Consider the following 17,605-nt stretch of genomic DNA (forward strand, 5'->3'; position numbering starts at 1 on the left):
ATAAAAGTTCTATTTTATTGTTGCTTTTATTTTCATTTTCCTGAATATCAATTTTCCTTGTGCTTTACATTGTTCATACTAACTTGAAGAACTACTTGTATCTTAAGAGTATTGGTCACTTTTTTGTGTACGTGTAGCAAATGTTTTTCCCAGTTGGTGATTGCTCTTTTAATTTGATTAAGTTGCCTTTTTCCATTCAAAGGTGTTTTTGTTTCATTGTTTTCTAATTTCATCTGGTATTTTATTTTTCCATTATAGCTTTTTGTTTCCATCTTCCTTACTAAGCTTCCCTTTACCCCTAAGGATATATACACCCCTAACTTATTTTTTTTTCTTTTAATTCTTTTATTTTTATGGTGGGAACTTTTGTCTTAAATTTATATTCGTCTATGAGCACACAGTTGGAGTTACATTTATTTTCTTCCAATAAATAATGATTACCTCAATACCAATTGCTAGTAAATTCATAATTTCCCCACTGACTTGTAGACTAGTTGTTTCATTTATTGAGTTCTCCTACACATGGGAAGTTTTTTCTGGCTTTTGAATTCAGTTCCTTGATTTAAGTGTCTATGCCTAAGCAAGCGCTTTATTATTTTGAATATAGTAGCTTTATATTGTTTCAATAAACAGTAAATCATTTCACCATATTACATTATTGTTTTAAGACTTTTAAGCAATTTTGTATATTTTTCTTCCACATGGACTTCATAATCAGTTTATCAAATCCTAAAAATAATTGCAGCACTTCTTTTTTGTTATTTTAAGAAGCTGGGAACAATGTAAGTGTCTATAAGTAGGAAAATAGTTGAATAATTCAGTGCTTCCAAATTATGGAATAAATGTAGATCATCCAAATTATGGAATACTATCTATCAAAGAGAATGAGGTAGACCAAGTGTTTACAGAAGTCGACACATATATGTGCAGCAAAGATGTCAAGTATAATAAATATAGGAAATTATAAGATAAAATATTTAATGCAATTCCACATTTGTAAGAAAAACAACAATCCCTTCTCCTACATGTGCATGTATATTTGAATAAGCAAATTAAAAAATATGGAGTGATACAATATTTTTGGTAATGACTTTCAGGGATGTGGGCTTATTTCTCTGTGAACTAATAATCTTACTTTAGATGCTTTAGATTCCCTCATTCATGTATTACTTATATAATTAAAACATTCAAATGTCTGAAATTAAAATTAGTATTCTTGCTATATGCAAGGAAGCAAACAACAACAAGAAAAAAAGAGTTAAACCTCCATTGACCCTTTTATATTGTTATACACTGCAGAATCTGTATTAGGTAGTAAGCCTCTCATCATGAGGTAATTTATCCAGCTGTCTCCTGTAGCATGCAATGCACAATGTTTTGCTTTCAATTTATGTACAAATCTCAAATAGCATATAAATCCAGATCAAAGTATCTTCAGATATCTTACAGACCAAGTTCCCCAATGCATAGATGAAGTATGTAAAATGTTAAATACTTTGGCCAAGTGTAACGTGTAATGTGCCCAGACAGAAATAAATCAGCTTTATGAATAAAACTTCAGGTGGCATACCTTGACTGGCTCTGCTCACATCTTGATATTACAGGTTTCTAGGATTCACAATTTCAACATTTAAAATACCTATGGAGTTCTTTTACTTAAGATCTTATAATGACCACAAAGAATTCTTTATGGATGACTGAACTCCACGTAGAAATAAAGAAATCAAATTTGCTATCAAGTAACCAATAAGCTGGATGAAGCCCACAGGTGGTTTTGTTCCCCTGAAGGAAATTTTTATAAAATTTAAAATAATTGAAAATATATTTGGAAATCATGATATTTTTCTTATTACTCTTGAAAAATCAGAATATCTGAGGAAACTGGATTTACTTTTTGGTACAGTAACTAATGGTCTTGTGGGAGGATTATTTGGAAATCTCAAGCGTTATCTGCTAATGAAATCTAGCAATTAAACTTACCACTTCCTCCTTGGTTGTTAACAGCTGGAAAATCAATTATATCCCGTGATTGGATTCACCATAAATAAGCGGCCTTTGGTCATTATAAACAACAGGCTCCAATTCTATACAAAATATAAACCTGACCCCAAGCTAAGAAATTGAAAGTTAAGTTGTCAGTGACTTAAGTGCTGAAGTCCCCCACATTGCCTAACATGATCCTCTCAGAAGTTTCTGTTCTTGGATGCAAACCAGGGGTCATGTGCTGATTTATCAGGAAGCAAGCCATATCAGCAAGACCTGACCTTGGAGACCACACAAGGGTGGGACTCAGACTTTACTGAAACGAGGAGTATCCGTATTATAGCAAGTGTCCCCTTAGCTAAAATAATATAGTGCCTTTTGGTTAAGAGCTAGGGGAATCTATTCTTTTACTTTGGCCAAACATACATAGAACACATATGTGGAGAGCTAGGGAAGCATGTAGGAAAGTGGAGCTCCTGTTTATATTCAATACAAACTCCCACAGTGGAGAGCTCACTCCCTCTCAGGGCAGCCCTTTCCCTCCCTAACTGGTTTGGACTGTGACACAGGAACTTGGAATCCTGGTTCCCCAGCCCCTCTCAATTTCTTAGTTCCCCCGCTGGGGTCTCTTAGGAGGCATCTGCTCAAGGTTCCTGGGGGTGGGGTGGGGGCACTGTGTTCAAGCTCCACCCTCACTCCAGCCCAACTCAAGAAACATATATACACTAATAAGTATAAAATGGATAACTAATAAGAACCTGCTGTATAAAAAATAAAATTCAAAAATTCAAAAAAAAAGAACTAAGAAGCATTAAAACAGAAATAATTTTTATATGTGATGCTTTCCTCCATAATTTCGAAATAAACTGCAAATAAAAAAAAGAAAAGAAACATTTGCTCATTTATTCATAGTTATTCAGAGTAGCCTAGAAGTTAAAAGCCTGGCTCCTGGAAACTGACAACCCTACAATTCAATCCTGGTTCTGTAATTTTATGCAAGTTACTAAACAACTATGAGCTTCCCCTTGCTATTCTGCAAGGATATCATGAAGCTACTGATCGCCAGGATTAAGTGGGATAATTACTGTAAACAGTTTAGCACAGGATCTGGCACATAGTAAGTGCTTATCCAGAGGGGTAAGAATAGTCAAATGCTGAGACCAAGACTTAATTCCTATACAATTGGAAAAGGAGGTCTATGTAGTTCAACTGGAGACCCATGTAGATATGCACTAATGAGGTTTTATCACCAAATAACTTCGGGGATACTAAATTATGCCAAATTAAATACACTCCTTTCCTCAAAACTGCTCTGAGTATTAATAAGCTAATATGCACTGTTACTTTCTAAGAAGGTACGTAGTAGGTAGCATCTCCTCAATTTTCTTTTCATCCAAGGAATAATTTTACAAAGGAGCGTTTTGAAGAATTATCGTTCCTAGGAACAGCAGTTTGGGAAAGGATCATCTATTAGGTATGACATTTCAGTCTTCTATATTTTGATTAAAAAAATGTCCAGGCCAGGGCTGTAGTTTTAGTTTCCTAAAACTCATTTATAATTTGCTTTGGGTAATTTAGCATTTTAAATAATAATTACAGTAATAGTAATAACAATAATATGAGAACAAAATATTATATAGTGCTTATATTCCAGACTTTGTGCCAAGTGCTTTACATATATGAACACATTTAGATATTTAGAAATATTTTATCTGCCTGAAAAAAAAAAAAAAACCTGTACTGCTGGATGTCAAAGATGGAAGTCTATCTAGTTCAACATGCCTATTTTTCTGAAGCTCATAATGCTCTCAAATGGTAGAGTTAGGACTAAGGTGCATGCCTGTTAACCCCTTGCACTATTTTCCTTTTAAATCCCCAGTCTCTGATGCTATGGCACCACCTGGTCTTTTTTCCAGAGATCTAAATATTTAAAATAGCTGGGAGAGGTCACTTTGCTCAACTACGCTTTTCTACCATTATGAGGTCTTTTAAAATTCCACACTATAATTTATTATCTTTCCAACTTTAACGATTTCAAAATAAGTCCTACAAATTCAGACAGAATTCAGCTGTTCAGAATTTTCCTCTACTGAAAATGTCCCCTGAAGAATTTGATTTAAGATGGTGACCTTACAAATATTGCATTTTCCTATCTAAAATCGAAAGGGAAATGATAAGCAAAGAGGCTTTACAAATATTTTTTGTTTCCTTCTAGTGCTGCTTTGAACTCTTGACTCCAGGCTCTTTGAGAAAGAAGCATAATGGTGGAAATTAAAGTTCTCTAATGGGACCAAGTGGTAGAACAAGATTTCTTACCTTTCCAGTCTGTCCTGGAAGGACCACCAAGGTGAGATGTGATTTTAATCTCTGGGCCCACTGTGTTCTTGGCGTTTCTGTGTGAACTGTCAACAAGGGTGCTAACGACTGCCAACTGTTATGGCAAAAAACAGGAGTCCATGCAGAATTGAGCTGATATAACTGCTTCGTTTCACTGAAAGCATTAAATCACCTTCTGCTGCCAGCAGCTTTCATTTACTCTCAGCGTAAGCCAGGTTGAACCAATGACCCACAAGGCAGAATTACCAAGCATCACATTACCAAGCCAGGCAGTCTGGGATCACATGGGCTGGTTTACATCTCTCAGGCTGTGCCCCACTAATGACACCTCTCACACTGGACTGGATTTTTCCTCTGGCCTGTGGGCTTAGTATCACCTTTCACTGTTTTGTCCTTCTTAAGTGGGATCTGCCACTAGAAACTGTAATGGTTCATTAGGTGGTCCACACTGTATTATATTATATGAATTTGGAATCTATTATCTTTTTTCCACCCTTTGTCTTATACTAAGTTGCTTACATAAGAAAAAGAGGGAGAGACAGATTTCGTGGAGATGTTTAAAAGCCTCTTAGGTTGAATATCAGCTAAAATTCTCTAGGAACTTACTTCGAAGTGTTTATACTCACAAAATGTCACTAGTATCACCAGGACAGTTAATTTTTTGTATTCAGTGAATCCATATTATATCATTTGAATGAGTATAACATAAACTAGAGGTTTCCTCATATAACCTAAATTATTTAGGAACAATTTTCCAGTGACTTCTATTTGAATACTCATGACCCTTGGCAGTGCTATGGGTAAATGTTTAGCAACCATGTGGGGGAATAAATGCACTGATTTGTAGCATTCACCTATTTCTGTGGTTTAAATAGTCCTAAGGTGGCCAATTTCAGGCTATCAATATGACATCACTAAAATCAGATTTGGGAAAAGATGTGCAATAGAGAAACATTATGTAGTATTCCCACCATACAGATACAATGGACACATAGTCTCAAGACCCTTGATAACAGTAAAATGTAGTAAAATAATTAGGATTTGGAAATGTAGTAAAATAATGTATGTGTAGTAAAGTATATAGTATTAACAGTGGTAATGGTATTTGTATTATTAGTGTAATTTATTATTAATGTTCCTATCATTAATATTATTAGTATTAAAAATAAAATGGGTCACAAAGGAACAAAAGGATTTACATTTATTTTTAATATATTTATTTGATTATAGGTTTATAAAATTTAATTCTTTTTTTTAACACCTTTATTGGAGTGTAACTGCTTTACAATGTTGTGTTAGTTTCTGCTGTATAGCAAAGTGAATCAGCTGTATGTATACATATATCCCCATATCCCCTCCCTCTGCGTCTCCCTCCCACCCTCCCTACCCCACCCCTCTAGGTGGTCACAAAGCACCGAGCTGATCTCCCTGTGCTATGCAGCTGCTTCCCACTAGCTATCTATTTTACATTTGGTAGTGTATATATGTCAATGCTACTTTCTCACTTTGTCCCAGCTTACCCTTCCCCCTCCCCGTGTCCTCAAGTCCATTCTCTACCTCTGCGTCTTTATTCCTGTCCTGCCCCTAGGTTCTTCAGAACCTTTTTTTTTTTTTTTTTAGATTCTGTATGTGTTAGCATACGGTATTTGTTTTTCTTTTTCTGACTTACTTCACTCTGTATGACAGACTTTAGGTCCATCCGCCTCTTAAAATTTAATTCTTAATAATGACTATGTTTGACCATCAACTGAAAAATTTCCTGAAAATTTAACAGTTGGTTTTTGCAAATTGGTGTGAGATGAAGAAATGGACGTGGAAAGGGCATTGGGTTGGAAGATGGTTGACCTAGGAAGTGAATAGCAGTTAAGGGCACAGGTTCAGGAGCCAGACTGCCTGAGTCCACAGCCCAGATTCTCTGGTGACCTTGGACATGTTGCTTAACCACTCTGAATTTTAGTTTCCTTTAAAGTAAAATACAAGAACGTAACCTACAAGAATATTGGGACTTTAAATAAGATAATCTTTGCACAGTGACTCTGTATAGTAAGCAAACAAGATTATTATTACCAAATTTCATCTAGGCCATAAATCCCATGTAATTATAGACAATTTATTTCCCTCAGCATTTCTTCATATGTAGATAAGGGGTTAAATACAAAATGATGTATAATCTTCCTCCTAGTTTTCAAACACACACAGTGATTAAGACCTAGAGCTTTTTAAGTCAGATGGCCTAGATTCAGATCCTGGATCTCTTCATACAAGTTGTGAAGCTTTGGACAAATTAATTAATTTCTCCTATCCTTGCCTTATTCATCTGGAAGTCAGAAAGTAACGCAAGAATTTGTTGCACAGAATTTTTTAAGGTTAAAACAAGGTGTTTAAAACCCAGTGTTCGGCACACAGTAGGTAATTTATAAAGCTAAGCTTTTTAATTAATGGTATTAGTATTGTTATAGCATATAAAATATTAATAGTAGTAGTATTTTTAGTATACCATGTAGCATTATTATAATGTATAATATTAATGTACATTACTATATATTACTATATATATAAATATATATTACTATAATTACATATAAATATATATTACTATATATTTTATATATTGCATATATATTGTAGTAGTATTGGTATTATTATTACTTAGTAATATTTTTAAATATTATTAACATTAATATTATTAAGAAAATGGAGTACAAATGTACAAACGCTAATTTTTTTGTATATGGTATGCCCTTCCAAACCAAATCTTCATCCATGGGACATGTCCCATGACTTCTCAAAATTAATATTAATAATAAAATATATACTGTAAATAATAAGATAGGTAACATTTGGGCATTTTCTAGGTGTCAACCATTGTAGTAAGTGGTTCACATATAATTTAATGAACCTCTTCGAATGTCAGTTTTATTATTTATAAAATGACCTTAATACCTATCACATAAAGTTGTTGAGAGATTATAAACATTATAACACATTCAACATGGTGTCTGTAACAAAGTAGGCATGCGATAAATGATAGTTAGTAATAATAATTGTAATAATAATAGAATATAGTCTGTAGGTTGTGAGAATATATTTATACTTTTTGAAATGTCTTGCCATATTGCTTAGTGCATTACATATGCTAATTAAGCTATATATGCTATATATTATTGTTATATAATAAAAATAGGTTATAGGCATTTACTATTATTTACTATTTACTATCAATTTACCATTGAGAATGGTTTGGTAGGTCAGGGTGGAGATCAGAGTACAATTGAGAATACAGAGCTCAAAAGTGTTTTTTGGAAAGAGCTGCTATTGTGTTTTCATCTCTAGCTCCTTGTGGGCGAGGAGGTGGAAAGCGAAAATCTTTTCTTGAGGTGGAGATCTGGCAGGGTTCCTGCAGCTGGAATGGGTTAGACATCGCAAACACTAGGTTATGAGTTGTTACTATTGTAAGAAAGAGGTGTTAGAACAGCACTGGCATGAGATGGCAATGCTAATAATTATTCTCTCTAGTCTAATGGAATTGAATTGGGACAACTGGGTCTTCAGGGGAATCTGTTGAAAGCTGTGGGGTTTTGTTGTTGTCATTTGTTTATTTGCCGATACCATGTCTCTTGCTATCTTAAAACACATTTTGTTTCTTCTGCGAGACATCAATGTATACTGTTAACTGTAGCTGTGTCCAAAACATTATCAAATTATTAATGATCCCATTTTTCATGTCTTCGTGTTTATCCATTGCACTTACAATGAATCATTTTAATAATTTCTTAAAATATCATCCTCAAGTCAGTCCATATCGCCTTCTGATCTCATACGCAGTAATAAACATGGAGACATGTGGTTAAAACATAAAGTATTTCAGGATGCTCCAGTCCCTTATTCTGCTGCCCCTCAAAGGAACAGAGTGAGCTGATCCAAAAGGCCAGATAGGAAATAAAAGTGATCTCATCCTCTCTCTTGGCATAGGCTGCCCCCTCCTTGGGGAATAATTACCTGATAAACTCAGGCTTCCCCCTTCAATGGCTCCAGAAAACACAGGGCTAGCTTTTCAGAACAAATTCAACATTCATGCTGCTCATACCTGAGAACAGAGAAGATTAATTGATGTGGTTCTATTGAATGGTGTCCAGAAAACTGATTTTTGGTGAAACATTTTTCTGGACTATCTGGGCCTGAGTTCAAACACAGGGTGGAGTTCTCAACCAAGTCAGACACTGTGATTACATTCATAGAAATATAAATGCTAGAGGAAGACCCTGAAAGATAAATAAAGTTGCCATATAAGGGACACACCTGCGTGCATATGCAAGTAGGTGGACATTGAGGAATATGAATATGTGTGTGTCTGTGTGTGGGTGTGCAGAATACACAGATCATATTTCAGCAATCCTGGTAATCAAAAATGCCAATTAGAATAATAAGGACATTCCATTTTGCTCATCACATTTGAATGGTAAAGTAAATAATGCTGATATTCTTAAAATTGTAGTGAAAAGATTGTTCTTAAATAGTGCATATGAGAAAGTCAACTTGTACCATCTTTTTAAATGCTATTTAGAAATGGGGATCAAACAATAAAATAGGCCTCAAAATATAGATAATATATATTCTCTGATATAGTCATTTATCTTTGACACCATGCTTGGAAAATATAAAGATAATTGTGACTGCAAAATTTATAGTATTAAAAAAATGAAAACTACCAAAAAATCCAACATTAGTTAGCAATAAAAATAATGTTTGTGATGACATTTTTGATATGTGAATTACTCTGGGTAAAAAAATAAAAGTGAAAATTGTATAGAGAACTTCATGGCCTTAGCTGCATTAAAACATGAAAAAAATATCCAAGAATTAAGTTACTTCTTGCCAATGGTATTATGAGTCATTTTTGAGTATTTCTTTAATGTTCTCCATAAACTATATAGTTAGAAAAATAAAAGTAATATTTTAAAAAATTATTTATTTATTTATGGCTGCATTGGATCTACGTTGCTGTGGGTGAGCTTCCTTTAGTTGCAGTGAGCGGGGGCTACTCTTTGTTGCCGTGTGTGGGCTTCTCATTGCAGTGGCTCCTCTTATCACAGACCATGGGCTCTAGGTGTGTGGGCTCAGTAGTTGTGGCTCGTGGGCTCTAGAGCACAAGCTCAGTAGCTGTGGTACACGGGTTTAGTTGCTCCTCAGCATGTGGGATCTCCCTGGACCAGGGCTTGAACCTGTGTCCCCTGCATTGGCAGGCGGACTCCCAACCACTGCGCCACCAGGGAAGTCCTGAAAGTAATTTTTTGAAAAGTATACTGAGTGCTCATTTGGAACACCTTCATGAAATGCGTGAGGAGAGACAAAATAGGGAAAACTAAGGACATCAAGGGATATAAAATATTGGAGTAAATTGAGTTGACTTTTTCCAGAATTGAAGTAACTCTTTTCTCTCATTAATTGCAAAATTCCTTTTTAAAAAAAACATAATTTCACTTTCAAATATCCAGAGAGCTCAGTTTGAGGTTCATGGAGTCAAAGCAGAAAAATAAATAATAAGAAAAGGTGTCATTTTTAAGGAGGGTGGTTTCAAATGGGCGTGACACAATTGAAAATGTGACTTTGAAATGTGTTTAGAATTTCAAGACAAGGTAGAACTGTCACCTCATGTTGCTTGTGAATCACTGCACATCTGTCCCTCTGCCCTGGGATAAGACTGTAGCAGGGAAAGGAAGACATTAAAAAATAATGAGAGGACTTTCAAGCTGGCAGGGGAGTAAGACGTGGAGATCACCTTCCTCTCCACAAATACATCAAAAATACATCTACATGTGGAACAACTCATACAGAACACCTACTGAACGCGGGCAAAAGACCTCAGACTTCCCAAGAGGCAAGACTATCCCCACGTACCTGGGTAGGGCAAAAGAAAAAAGAAAAAATGGAGACAAAAGAATAGGGATGGGACCTACACCTCTGGGAGGGAACTGTGAAGGAGGAAAAGTTTCCACACACTAGGAAGCCCCTTCACTAGTGGAGACAAGGGATGGGCAGGGGAAAAACTTTGGAGCCATGGAGGAGAGCGCAGCAACAGGGGTGCAGAGGGCAAAGCGGAGAGATTCCCACACTGAGGATCGGTGCTGACCAGCACTCACCAGCCTGAGAGACTTGTCTGCTTACCCGCCAGGCGGGTGGGCCTGGGAGCTGAGGCTTGGGCTTCGGAGGTCAGATCCCAGGGAGAGGACTGGGGTTGGTGGCATGAACACAGCCTGAAGGGGGCTAGTGCACCACAGCTAGCCGGGGGGGCGTCTGGGAAAAAGTCTGGACCTGCCTAAGAGTCAAGAGACCATTGTTTAGGGGTGTGCGAGCAGAGGGGATTCAGAGCACTGCATAAACGAACTCCAGAGATGGGCACAAGCCACGGCTATCAGTGCAGACACCAGAGACGGGCATGAAATGCTAAGGCTGCTGCTGCTGCCACCAAGAAGCCTGTGTGCAAGCACAGGTCACTATCCACACCTCCCCTCCTGGGAGCCCGTGCAGGCCGCCACTGCCAGGGTCCCGTGATCCAGGGACAACTTCCCCAAGAGAACACATGGCACGCCTCAGGCTATTGCTACGTCACGCTGGGCTCTGCCACAGCAGGCTCATCCCGCATCCATACCCCTCCATCCCCCTGGCCTGAGTGAGTCAGAGCCACCGAAACAGCCGCTCCTTTAACCCCATCCTGTCTGGGTGAAGAACAGTCACCAGAGGGTGACCTACATGCAGAGGCGGGGCCAAACCCAATGCTGAACCCCAGGAGCTGTACGAACAAAGAAGAGAAAGGGAAATCTCTCTGTGAGCCTCAGGAGCAGTGGATTAAATCTCCACAAGCAGCTTGATGTACCCTGCATCTCTGGAATACCAGAATGCACAACGAATCATCCCAAAACTGAGGCGGTGGACTTTGGGAGCAACTATAGACTTGGGATTTGCTTTCTGCGTCTAATTTGTTTCTAGTTTTATGTTTATCTTAGTTTAGGATTTAGAGTTTATTATCATTGGTAGATTTGTTTATTGATTTGGTTGCTCTCTTCTTATATATATATATATATATATATTATTTTCTTTCCTTTTTCTCTTTTGTGAGTGTGTATGTGTATGCTTCTTTGTGTGATTTTGTCTGTATAGGTTTGACTTTACCATTTGTCCTAGGGTTCTGTCTGTCCATTTGTTTTTTCTCTTAGTATAGATTTTAGTGATTGTTATCATTGATGGATTTGTTTTTTGGCTTGGTTGCTCTCTTCTTTCTTTTTTTTATTACTTTATTATTTTTTTACTTTTAATATTTTTTATTTTAAAAACTTTATTTTATTTTTATTTATTTATTTTCTTTCTTTCATTTTCTTTTTTTTCTCCCTCTCCTTCTGAGCCATGTGGCTGACAGGGTCTTGGTGCTCCGGCCGGGTGCTAGGTCTGAGACTCTGAGGTGGGAGAGCCGAGTTCAGGACATTGGTCCACCACAGAACTCCCAGCCTACGTAATATCAAACGGCCAAAGCTCTCCCAGAGATCTCCATCCAAACGCTAAGACCCAGCTCCACTCAACGACCAGCAAGCTACAGTGCTGGACACCCTATGCCAAACAACTAGCAAGACAGGAACACAACCTCACCCATTAGCAGAGAGGCTGCCTAAAATCATAATAAATTCACAGACACCCCAAAACAAACTGCAGGACGTGGTTCTGCCAACCAGAAAGACAAGATCCAGCCTCATCCACCAGAACACAGGCACCAAACCCTCCACCAGGAAGCCGACACAACCCACTGAAGCAACCGTAGCCACTGGGGGCAAACACCAAAAACAACAGGAACTACGAACCTGCAGCCTGCAAAAAGGAGACCCCAAACAATGTAAGTTAAGCAAAATGAGAAGACAGAGAAACACACAGCAAATGAAGGAGCAAGGTAAAAACCCTCCAGACCAAAAATATGAAGAGGCAATAGGCAGTCTACCTGAAAAAGAATTCAGAGTAATGATAGTAAAGATGATACAAAATTTTGGAAATAGAATGGAGAAAATATAAGAAACATTTAATAAGGACCTAGAAGAACTAAAGAGCAAATGAACAATGATGAACAACACAATAAATGAAATTTAAAATACTCTAGAAGGAATCAATAGCAGAATAACTGAGGCAGAAGAACAGATAAGTGACCTGGAAGATAAAATAGTGGAAATAACTACTGCAGAGCAGAAAAAAGAACGAAAAGAATTAAGGACAGTCTCAGAGACCTCTGGAACAACATTAAACGTACCAACATTCAACTTATAGGGGTCCCAATAGAAGAAGAGAAAAAGAAAGGGCCTGAGAAAATATTTGAAGTGATTATAGTTGAAAACTTCCCTAATATGGGAAAGGAAATAGTCAATCAAGTTCAGGAAGGACTTGATACATCAGGATAAATTACAGGATAAATCCAAGGAGAAACACACCAAGACACATATTAATCAAATTTTCAGAAGTTAAATACAAAGAAAAAATATTAAAAGCAGCAAGGGAAAAACAACAAATAACATACAAGGGAATCCCCATAAGGTTAACAGCTGATCTTTCAGCAGAAACTCTGCAAGCCAGAAGGGACTGGCAGGACATATTTAAACTGATGAAAGGGAAAAACCTACAACCAAGATTACTCTACTGAGCCAGGGTCTTATTCAGATTCAATGGAGAAATTAAAACCTTTGCAGACAAGCAAAAGCTAAGAGAATTCAGCACCACCAAACCAGCCTTACAACAACGCTAAAGGAACTTCTCTAGACAGGAAACACAAGAGAAGGAAAAGACTTACAATAACAAACCCAAAACAATTAAGAAAATGGTAATAAGATCATACATATTGATATTTACCCTAAGTGTAAATGGATTAAATGCTCCCACCAAATGACATAGACTGGCTGAATGGATACAAAAACAAAACCCATATATATGCTGTCTACAAGAGACCCACTTCAGACCAAGGGACACATACAAACTGAAAGTGAGGGGATGGAAAAAGATATTCCATATAAATGGAAATGAAAAGAAGGCTGGAGTAGCAATTCTCATATCAGACAAAATAGACTTTAAAATAAAGACTATTACAAGAGACAAAGAAGGACCCTACATAATGATCAAGGGATCAGTCCAAGAAGAAGATATAACAATTGTAAATATTTATGCACCCATCATAGGAGCACCTCAGTACATAAGGCAAATGTTAACAGCCATAAAAGGGGAAATTGACAGTAACACAATCATAGGAGGGGACTTTAACATCCCAGTTTCAGCAATGGACAGATCATCCAAAATCAAAATAAATAAGGAAACACATGCTTTAAATTATACATTAAACATGATGGATTTAATTGATATTTATAGGACATTCCATCCAAAAACAACAGAATACACTTTCTTCTCAAGTCCTTATAGAACATTCTCCAGGTTAGATCATATCTTGGGTCACAAATCAAGCCTTGATAAATTTAAGAAAATTGAAATCATATCAAGTATCTTTTCCGACCACAACGTTATGAGACTAGATATCAATTACGGGAAAAAAATTAGTAAACAATACAAACACATGGAGGATAAACAATATACTACTAAATAACCAACAGATCACTGAAGAAATCAAAGAGGAAATAAGAAAATACCTAGACACAAATGACAATGAAAACACGGCAACCCAAAACCTATGGGATGCAGCAAAAGCAGTTCGAAGAGGGAAGTTTATAACAATACAGTCTTATCTCAAAAAACAAGAAACTTCTCAAATAAACAACCTAACCTTACACATAAAGCAATTACAGAAAGAAGAACAAAAATATCCAATGTTAGCAGAAGGAAAGAAATCATACAGATCAGATCAGAAATAAATGAAAAAGAAATGAAGGAAATGATAGCAAAGATCACTAAAACTAAAAGTTGGTTATTTGAGAAGATAAACAAAATTGATAAACCATTAGCCAGACTCATCAAGAAAAAAAGGGAAAAGACTCAAATCAATAGAATTAGAAATGAAAAGGAAAAGTAACAACTGACACTGCAGAAATACAAAGGATCATGAGAGATTACCACAAGCAACTATATGCCAGTAAAATGGAAAACCTGGAAGAAATGGACAAATTCTTAGAAAAGCACAACCATCTGAGACTGAATCAGGAAGAAATAGAAAATATAAACAGACCAATCACAAGCACTGAAATTGAAACTGTGATTAAAAATATTCCAAAAAAGCCCAGGACCAGATGGCTTCACAGGGGAATTCTATCAGACATTTAGAGAAGAGCTAACACCTATCCTTCTCAAACTTCCAAAATATGGCAGAGGAAGGAACACTCCCAAACTCATTCTACGAGGCCACCATCACCCTGATACCAAAACCAGACAAAGATGTCACAAGAAAGAAAACTACAGGCCAGTTTCACTGATGAACATATATGCAAAAATCCTCAACAAAATACTAGCAAACAGAATCCAACAGCACATTAAAAGGATCATACAGCATGATCAAGTGAGGTTTGTCCCAGGAATGCAAGGATTCTTCACTATAGGCAAATCAATCAATGTGATAACTATATTAACAAATGGAAGGAGAAAAATCATATGATGATCTCAATAGAGGCAGAAAAAGCTTTGGGCAAATTCAACAACTATTTATGATAAAAAGCCTCCAGATAGTAGGCATAGAGGGAACTTACCTCAACATAATAAAGGCCATATATGACAAACCCACAGCCAAAATTGTTCTCAGTGGTGAAATACTGCAACCATTTTCTCTAAGATCAGGAAAAATACAAGGTTGCCCACTCTCACCACTATTATTCAACATAGTTTTGGAAGTTTTAGCCATAGCAATAAGAGAAGAAAAAGAAATAAAAGCAATCCAGATCGGAAAAGAAGTAAAACTGTCACTGTTTGCAGATGACATGATACTATAAATAGAGAATCCTAAAGATGTTGCCAGAAAACTATTAGAGCTAATCAATGAATTTGGTAAAGTAGCAGGATACAAAATTAATGCACAGAAATCTCTTGCATTCCTATACACTAATGATGAAAAATCTGAAAGAGAAATTAAGGAAACAGTCCCACTTACCACTGCAACAAAAAGAGTAAAATACCTAGGGATAAACCTACATAGGGAGACAAAAGACCTGTATGCAGAAAACTATAAGACACTGATGAAAGAAATTAAAAGATTATACAAACAGATGGAGAGATATACCATGTTCTTGGATTGGAAGAATCAACGTGAAAATGACTATACTATCCAAAGCAATCTACAGATTCAGTGCAATCCCTATCAAACTACCAATGGCATTTTTCATAGAAGTAGAACAAAAAATTTCACAATTTGTATGGAAACACAAAAGACCCCGAATAACCAAAGCAATCTTGAGAAAGAAAAACAGAGCTAGAGGAATTATGCTCCTGGACTTCAGATTATACTACAAAGCTACAGTAATAAGGACAGTATGGTACTGGCACAAAAACGTAAATATAGATCAATGGAACAGGATAGAAAGCCCAGAGATAAACCCATGCACATATGGTCACCTTATCTTTGACAAAGGAGGTAAGAATATACAGTGGAGAAAAGACAGCCTCTTCAATGAGTGGTGCTGGGAAAAGTGGACAGCTCCATGCAAAAGAATGAAATTAGAACACTCCCTAACACCGTATACAAAAATAAACTCAAAATGGATTAAAGACCTAAATGTAAGGCCAGACACTGTAAAACTCTTAGAGGAAAATATAGGCAGAACAGTCTATGACATAAATCACAGCGAGATCCTTTTTGACCCACCTCCTAGAGAAATGGAAATAAAAGCAAAAATAAACAAATGGGACCTAATGAAACTTAAACGCTTTGACACAGCAAAGGAAACTCTAAACAAGAGGAAAAGAGAACCCTCAGAATGGGAGAAAATATTTGCAAACGAAGCAGCTGACAAAGGATTAATCTCCAAAATTTACAAGCAGCTCACACAGGTCAATATCAAAAAACAAACAACCCTAACTAAAAATGGGCAGAAGACCTAAATAGACATTTCTCCAAAGAAGATATACAGATTTCCAACAAACAGATTACAGATTTCCAACATGAAATGATGCTCAACATCACTAATCATTAGAGTAATGCAAATCAAAACTACAATGAGGTATCACCTCACACCGGTCAGAATGGCTATCATCAAAAAATCTACAAACAATAAATGGTGGAGAGGGTGTGGATAAAAGGGAACCCTCTTGTATTGTTGGTGGAAATGTCAATTTTTACAGCCACTCTGGAGAACAGTATTGAGGTTCCTTAAAAAACTAAAAATAGAACTACCATATGACCCAGAAATCCCTCTACTGGGCATATACCCTGAGAAGACCATGATTCAAAAAGAGTCATATACCACAATGTTCACTGCATCTCTATTTACAATAGCCATGACATGGAAGCAACCTAAGTGTCCATCAACAGACGAATGGATAAAGAAGATGTGGCATGTATATACAATCGAACATTACTCAGCCATAAAAAGAAATGAAATTGAGTTATTTGTAGTGAGGTAGATGAACCTAGAGTCTGTCATATAGAGTGAAGTCAGAAAGAGAAACACAAATACCATATGCTAACACATATATATGGAATCTAAAAAAAAGAAAATGTTTCTGAAGAACCTAGGGGCAGGACAGGAATAAAGACGCAGATGTAGAGAATGGACTTGAGTACACGGGGAGGAGGAAGGGTAAGCTGGGATGAACTGAGAGTGACTTTGACATATGTAAAATAGATAGCTAGTGGGAAGCAGCTGCATAGCACAGGGAGATCAGTTCCGTGCTTTGTGACCACCTAGAGGTGTGGGATAGGGAGGGTGGGAGGGAGACATAAGAGGGAGAGAATATGGGGATATATGTATACATATAGCTGACTCACTTTGTTGTACAGCAGAAACCAACACAGCATTGTAATTATACCCCAATAAAGATGTTAAAAATAATAATGAACATAGCTTTGCAATCAAATCTCAGATTTCTTTTTTTTTCTATGCTTACTGTATTTGAAAAAAAATACATAAATCATTTTTCTCCTTTCATGGGAACTTAACATGCAGCCTGGCATCATATTACTCTGCAATTCTTGTTCAGCCAGTCCGCCAAGGAGGTAACATTAAGTTTGGGGTGGTATTATGAACATGGTAAAGTGAACTCACTCAATTAACCAGCTTCATCTTAGTTTCTTTGAAGCTTCCCCCCTGCTTATTTGAGTGCTAAAGTC

The 17,605-nt window shown here is 36.7% G+C and overlaps 1 long non-coding RNA gene across 1 annotated transcript in view; it reads left to right on the forward strand.

Annotated features, from left to right (window-relative positions):
• The first annotated feature begins 4,204 nt into the window (after positions 1 to 4,204).
• The window catches only part of LOC125961724 (uncharacterized), a 90,048-nt gene continuing 76,647 nt past the window's right edge, over positions 4,205 to 17,605 (forward strand). The window contains exon 1 of the long non-coding RNA XR_007472654.1: positions 4,205 to 4,330. This is a non-coding gene — a long non-coding RNA (uncharacterized LOC125961724). The remainder of the gene's footprint in view (positions 4,331 to 17,605) is intronic.

This window comes from Orcinus orca, chromosome 17 (genome assembly GCF_937001465.1).
Source record: "Orcinus orca chromosome 17, mOrcOrc1.1, whole genome shotgun sequence".
Classification (NCBI taxonomy): domain Eukaryota; kingdom Metazoa; phylum Chordata; class Mammalia; order Artiodactyla; family Delphinidae; genus Orcinus; species Orcinus orca.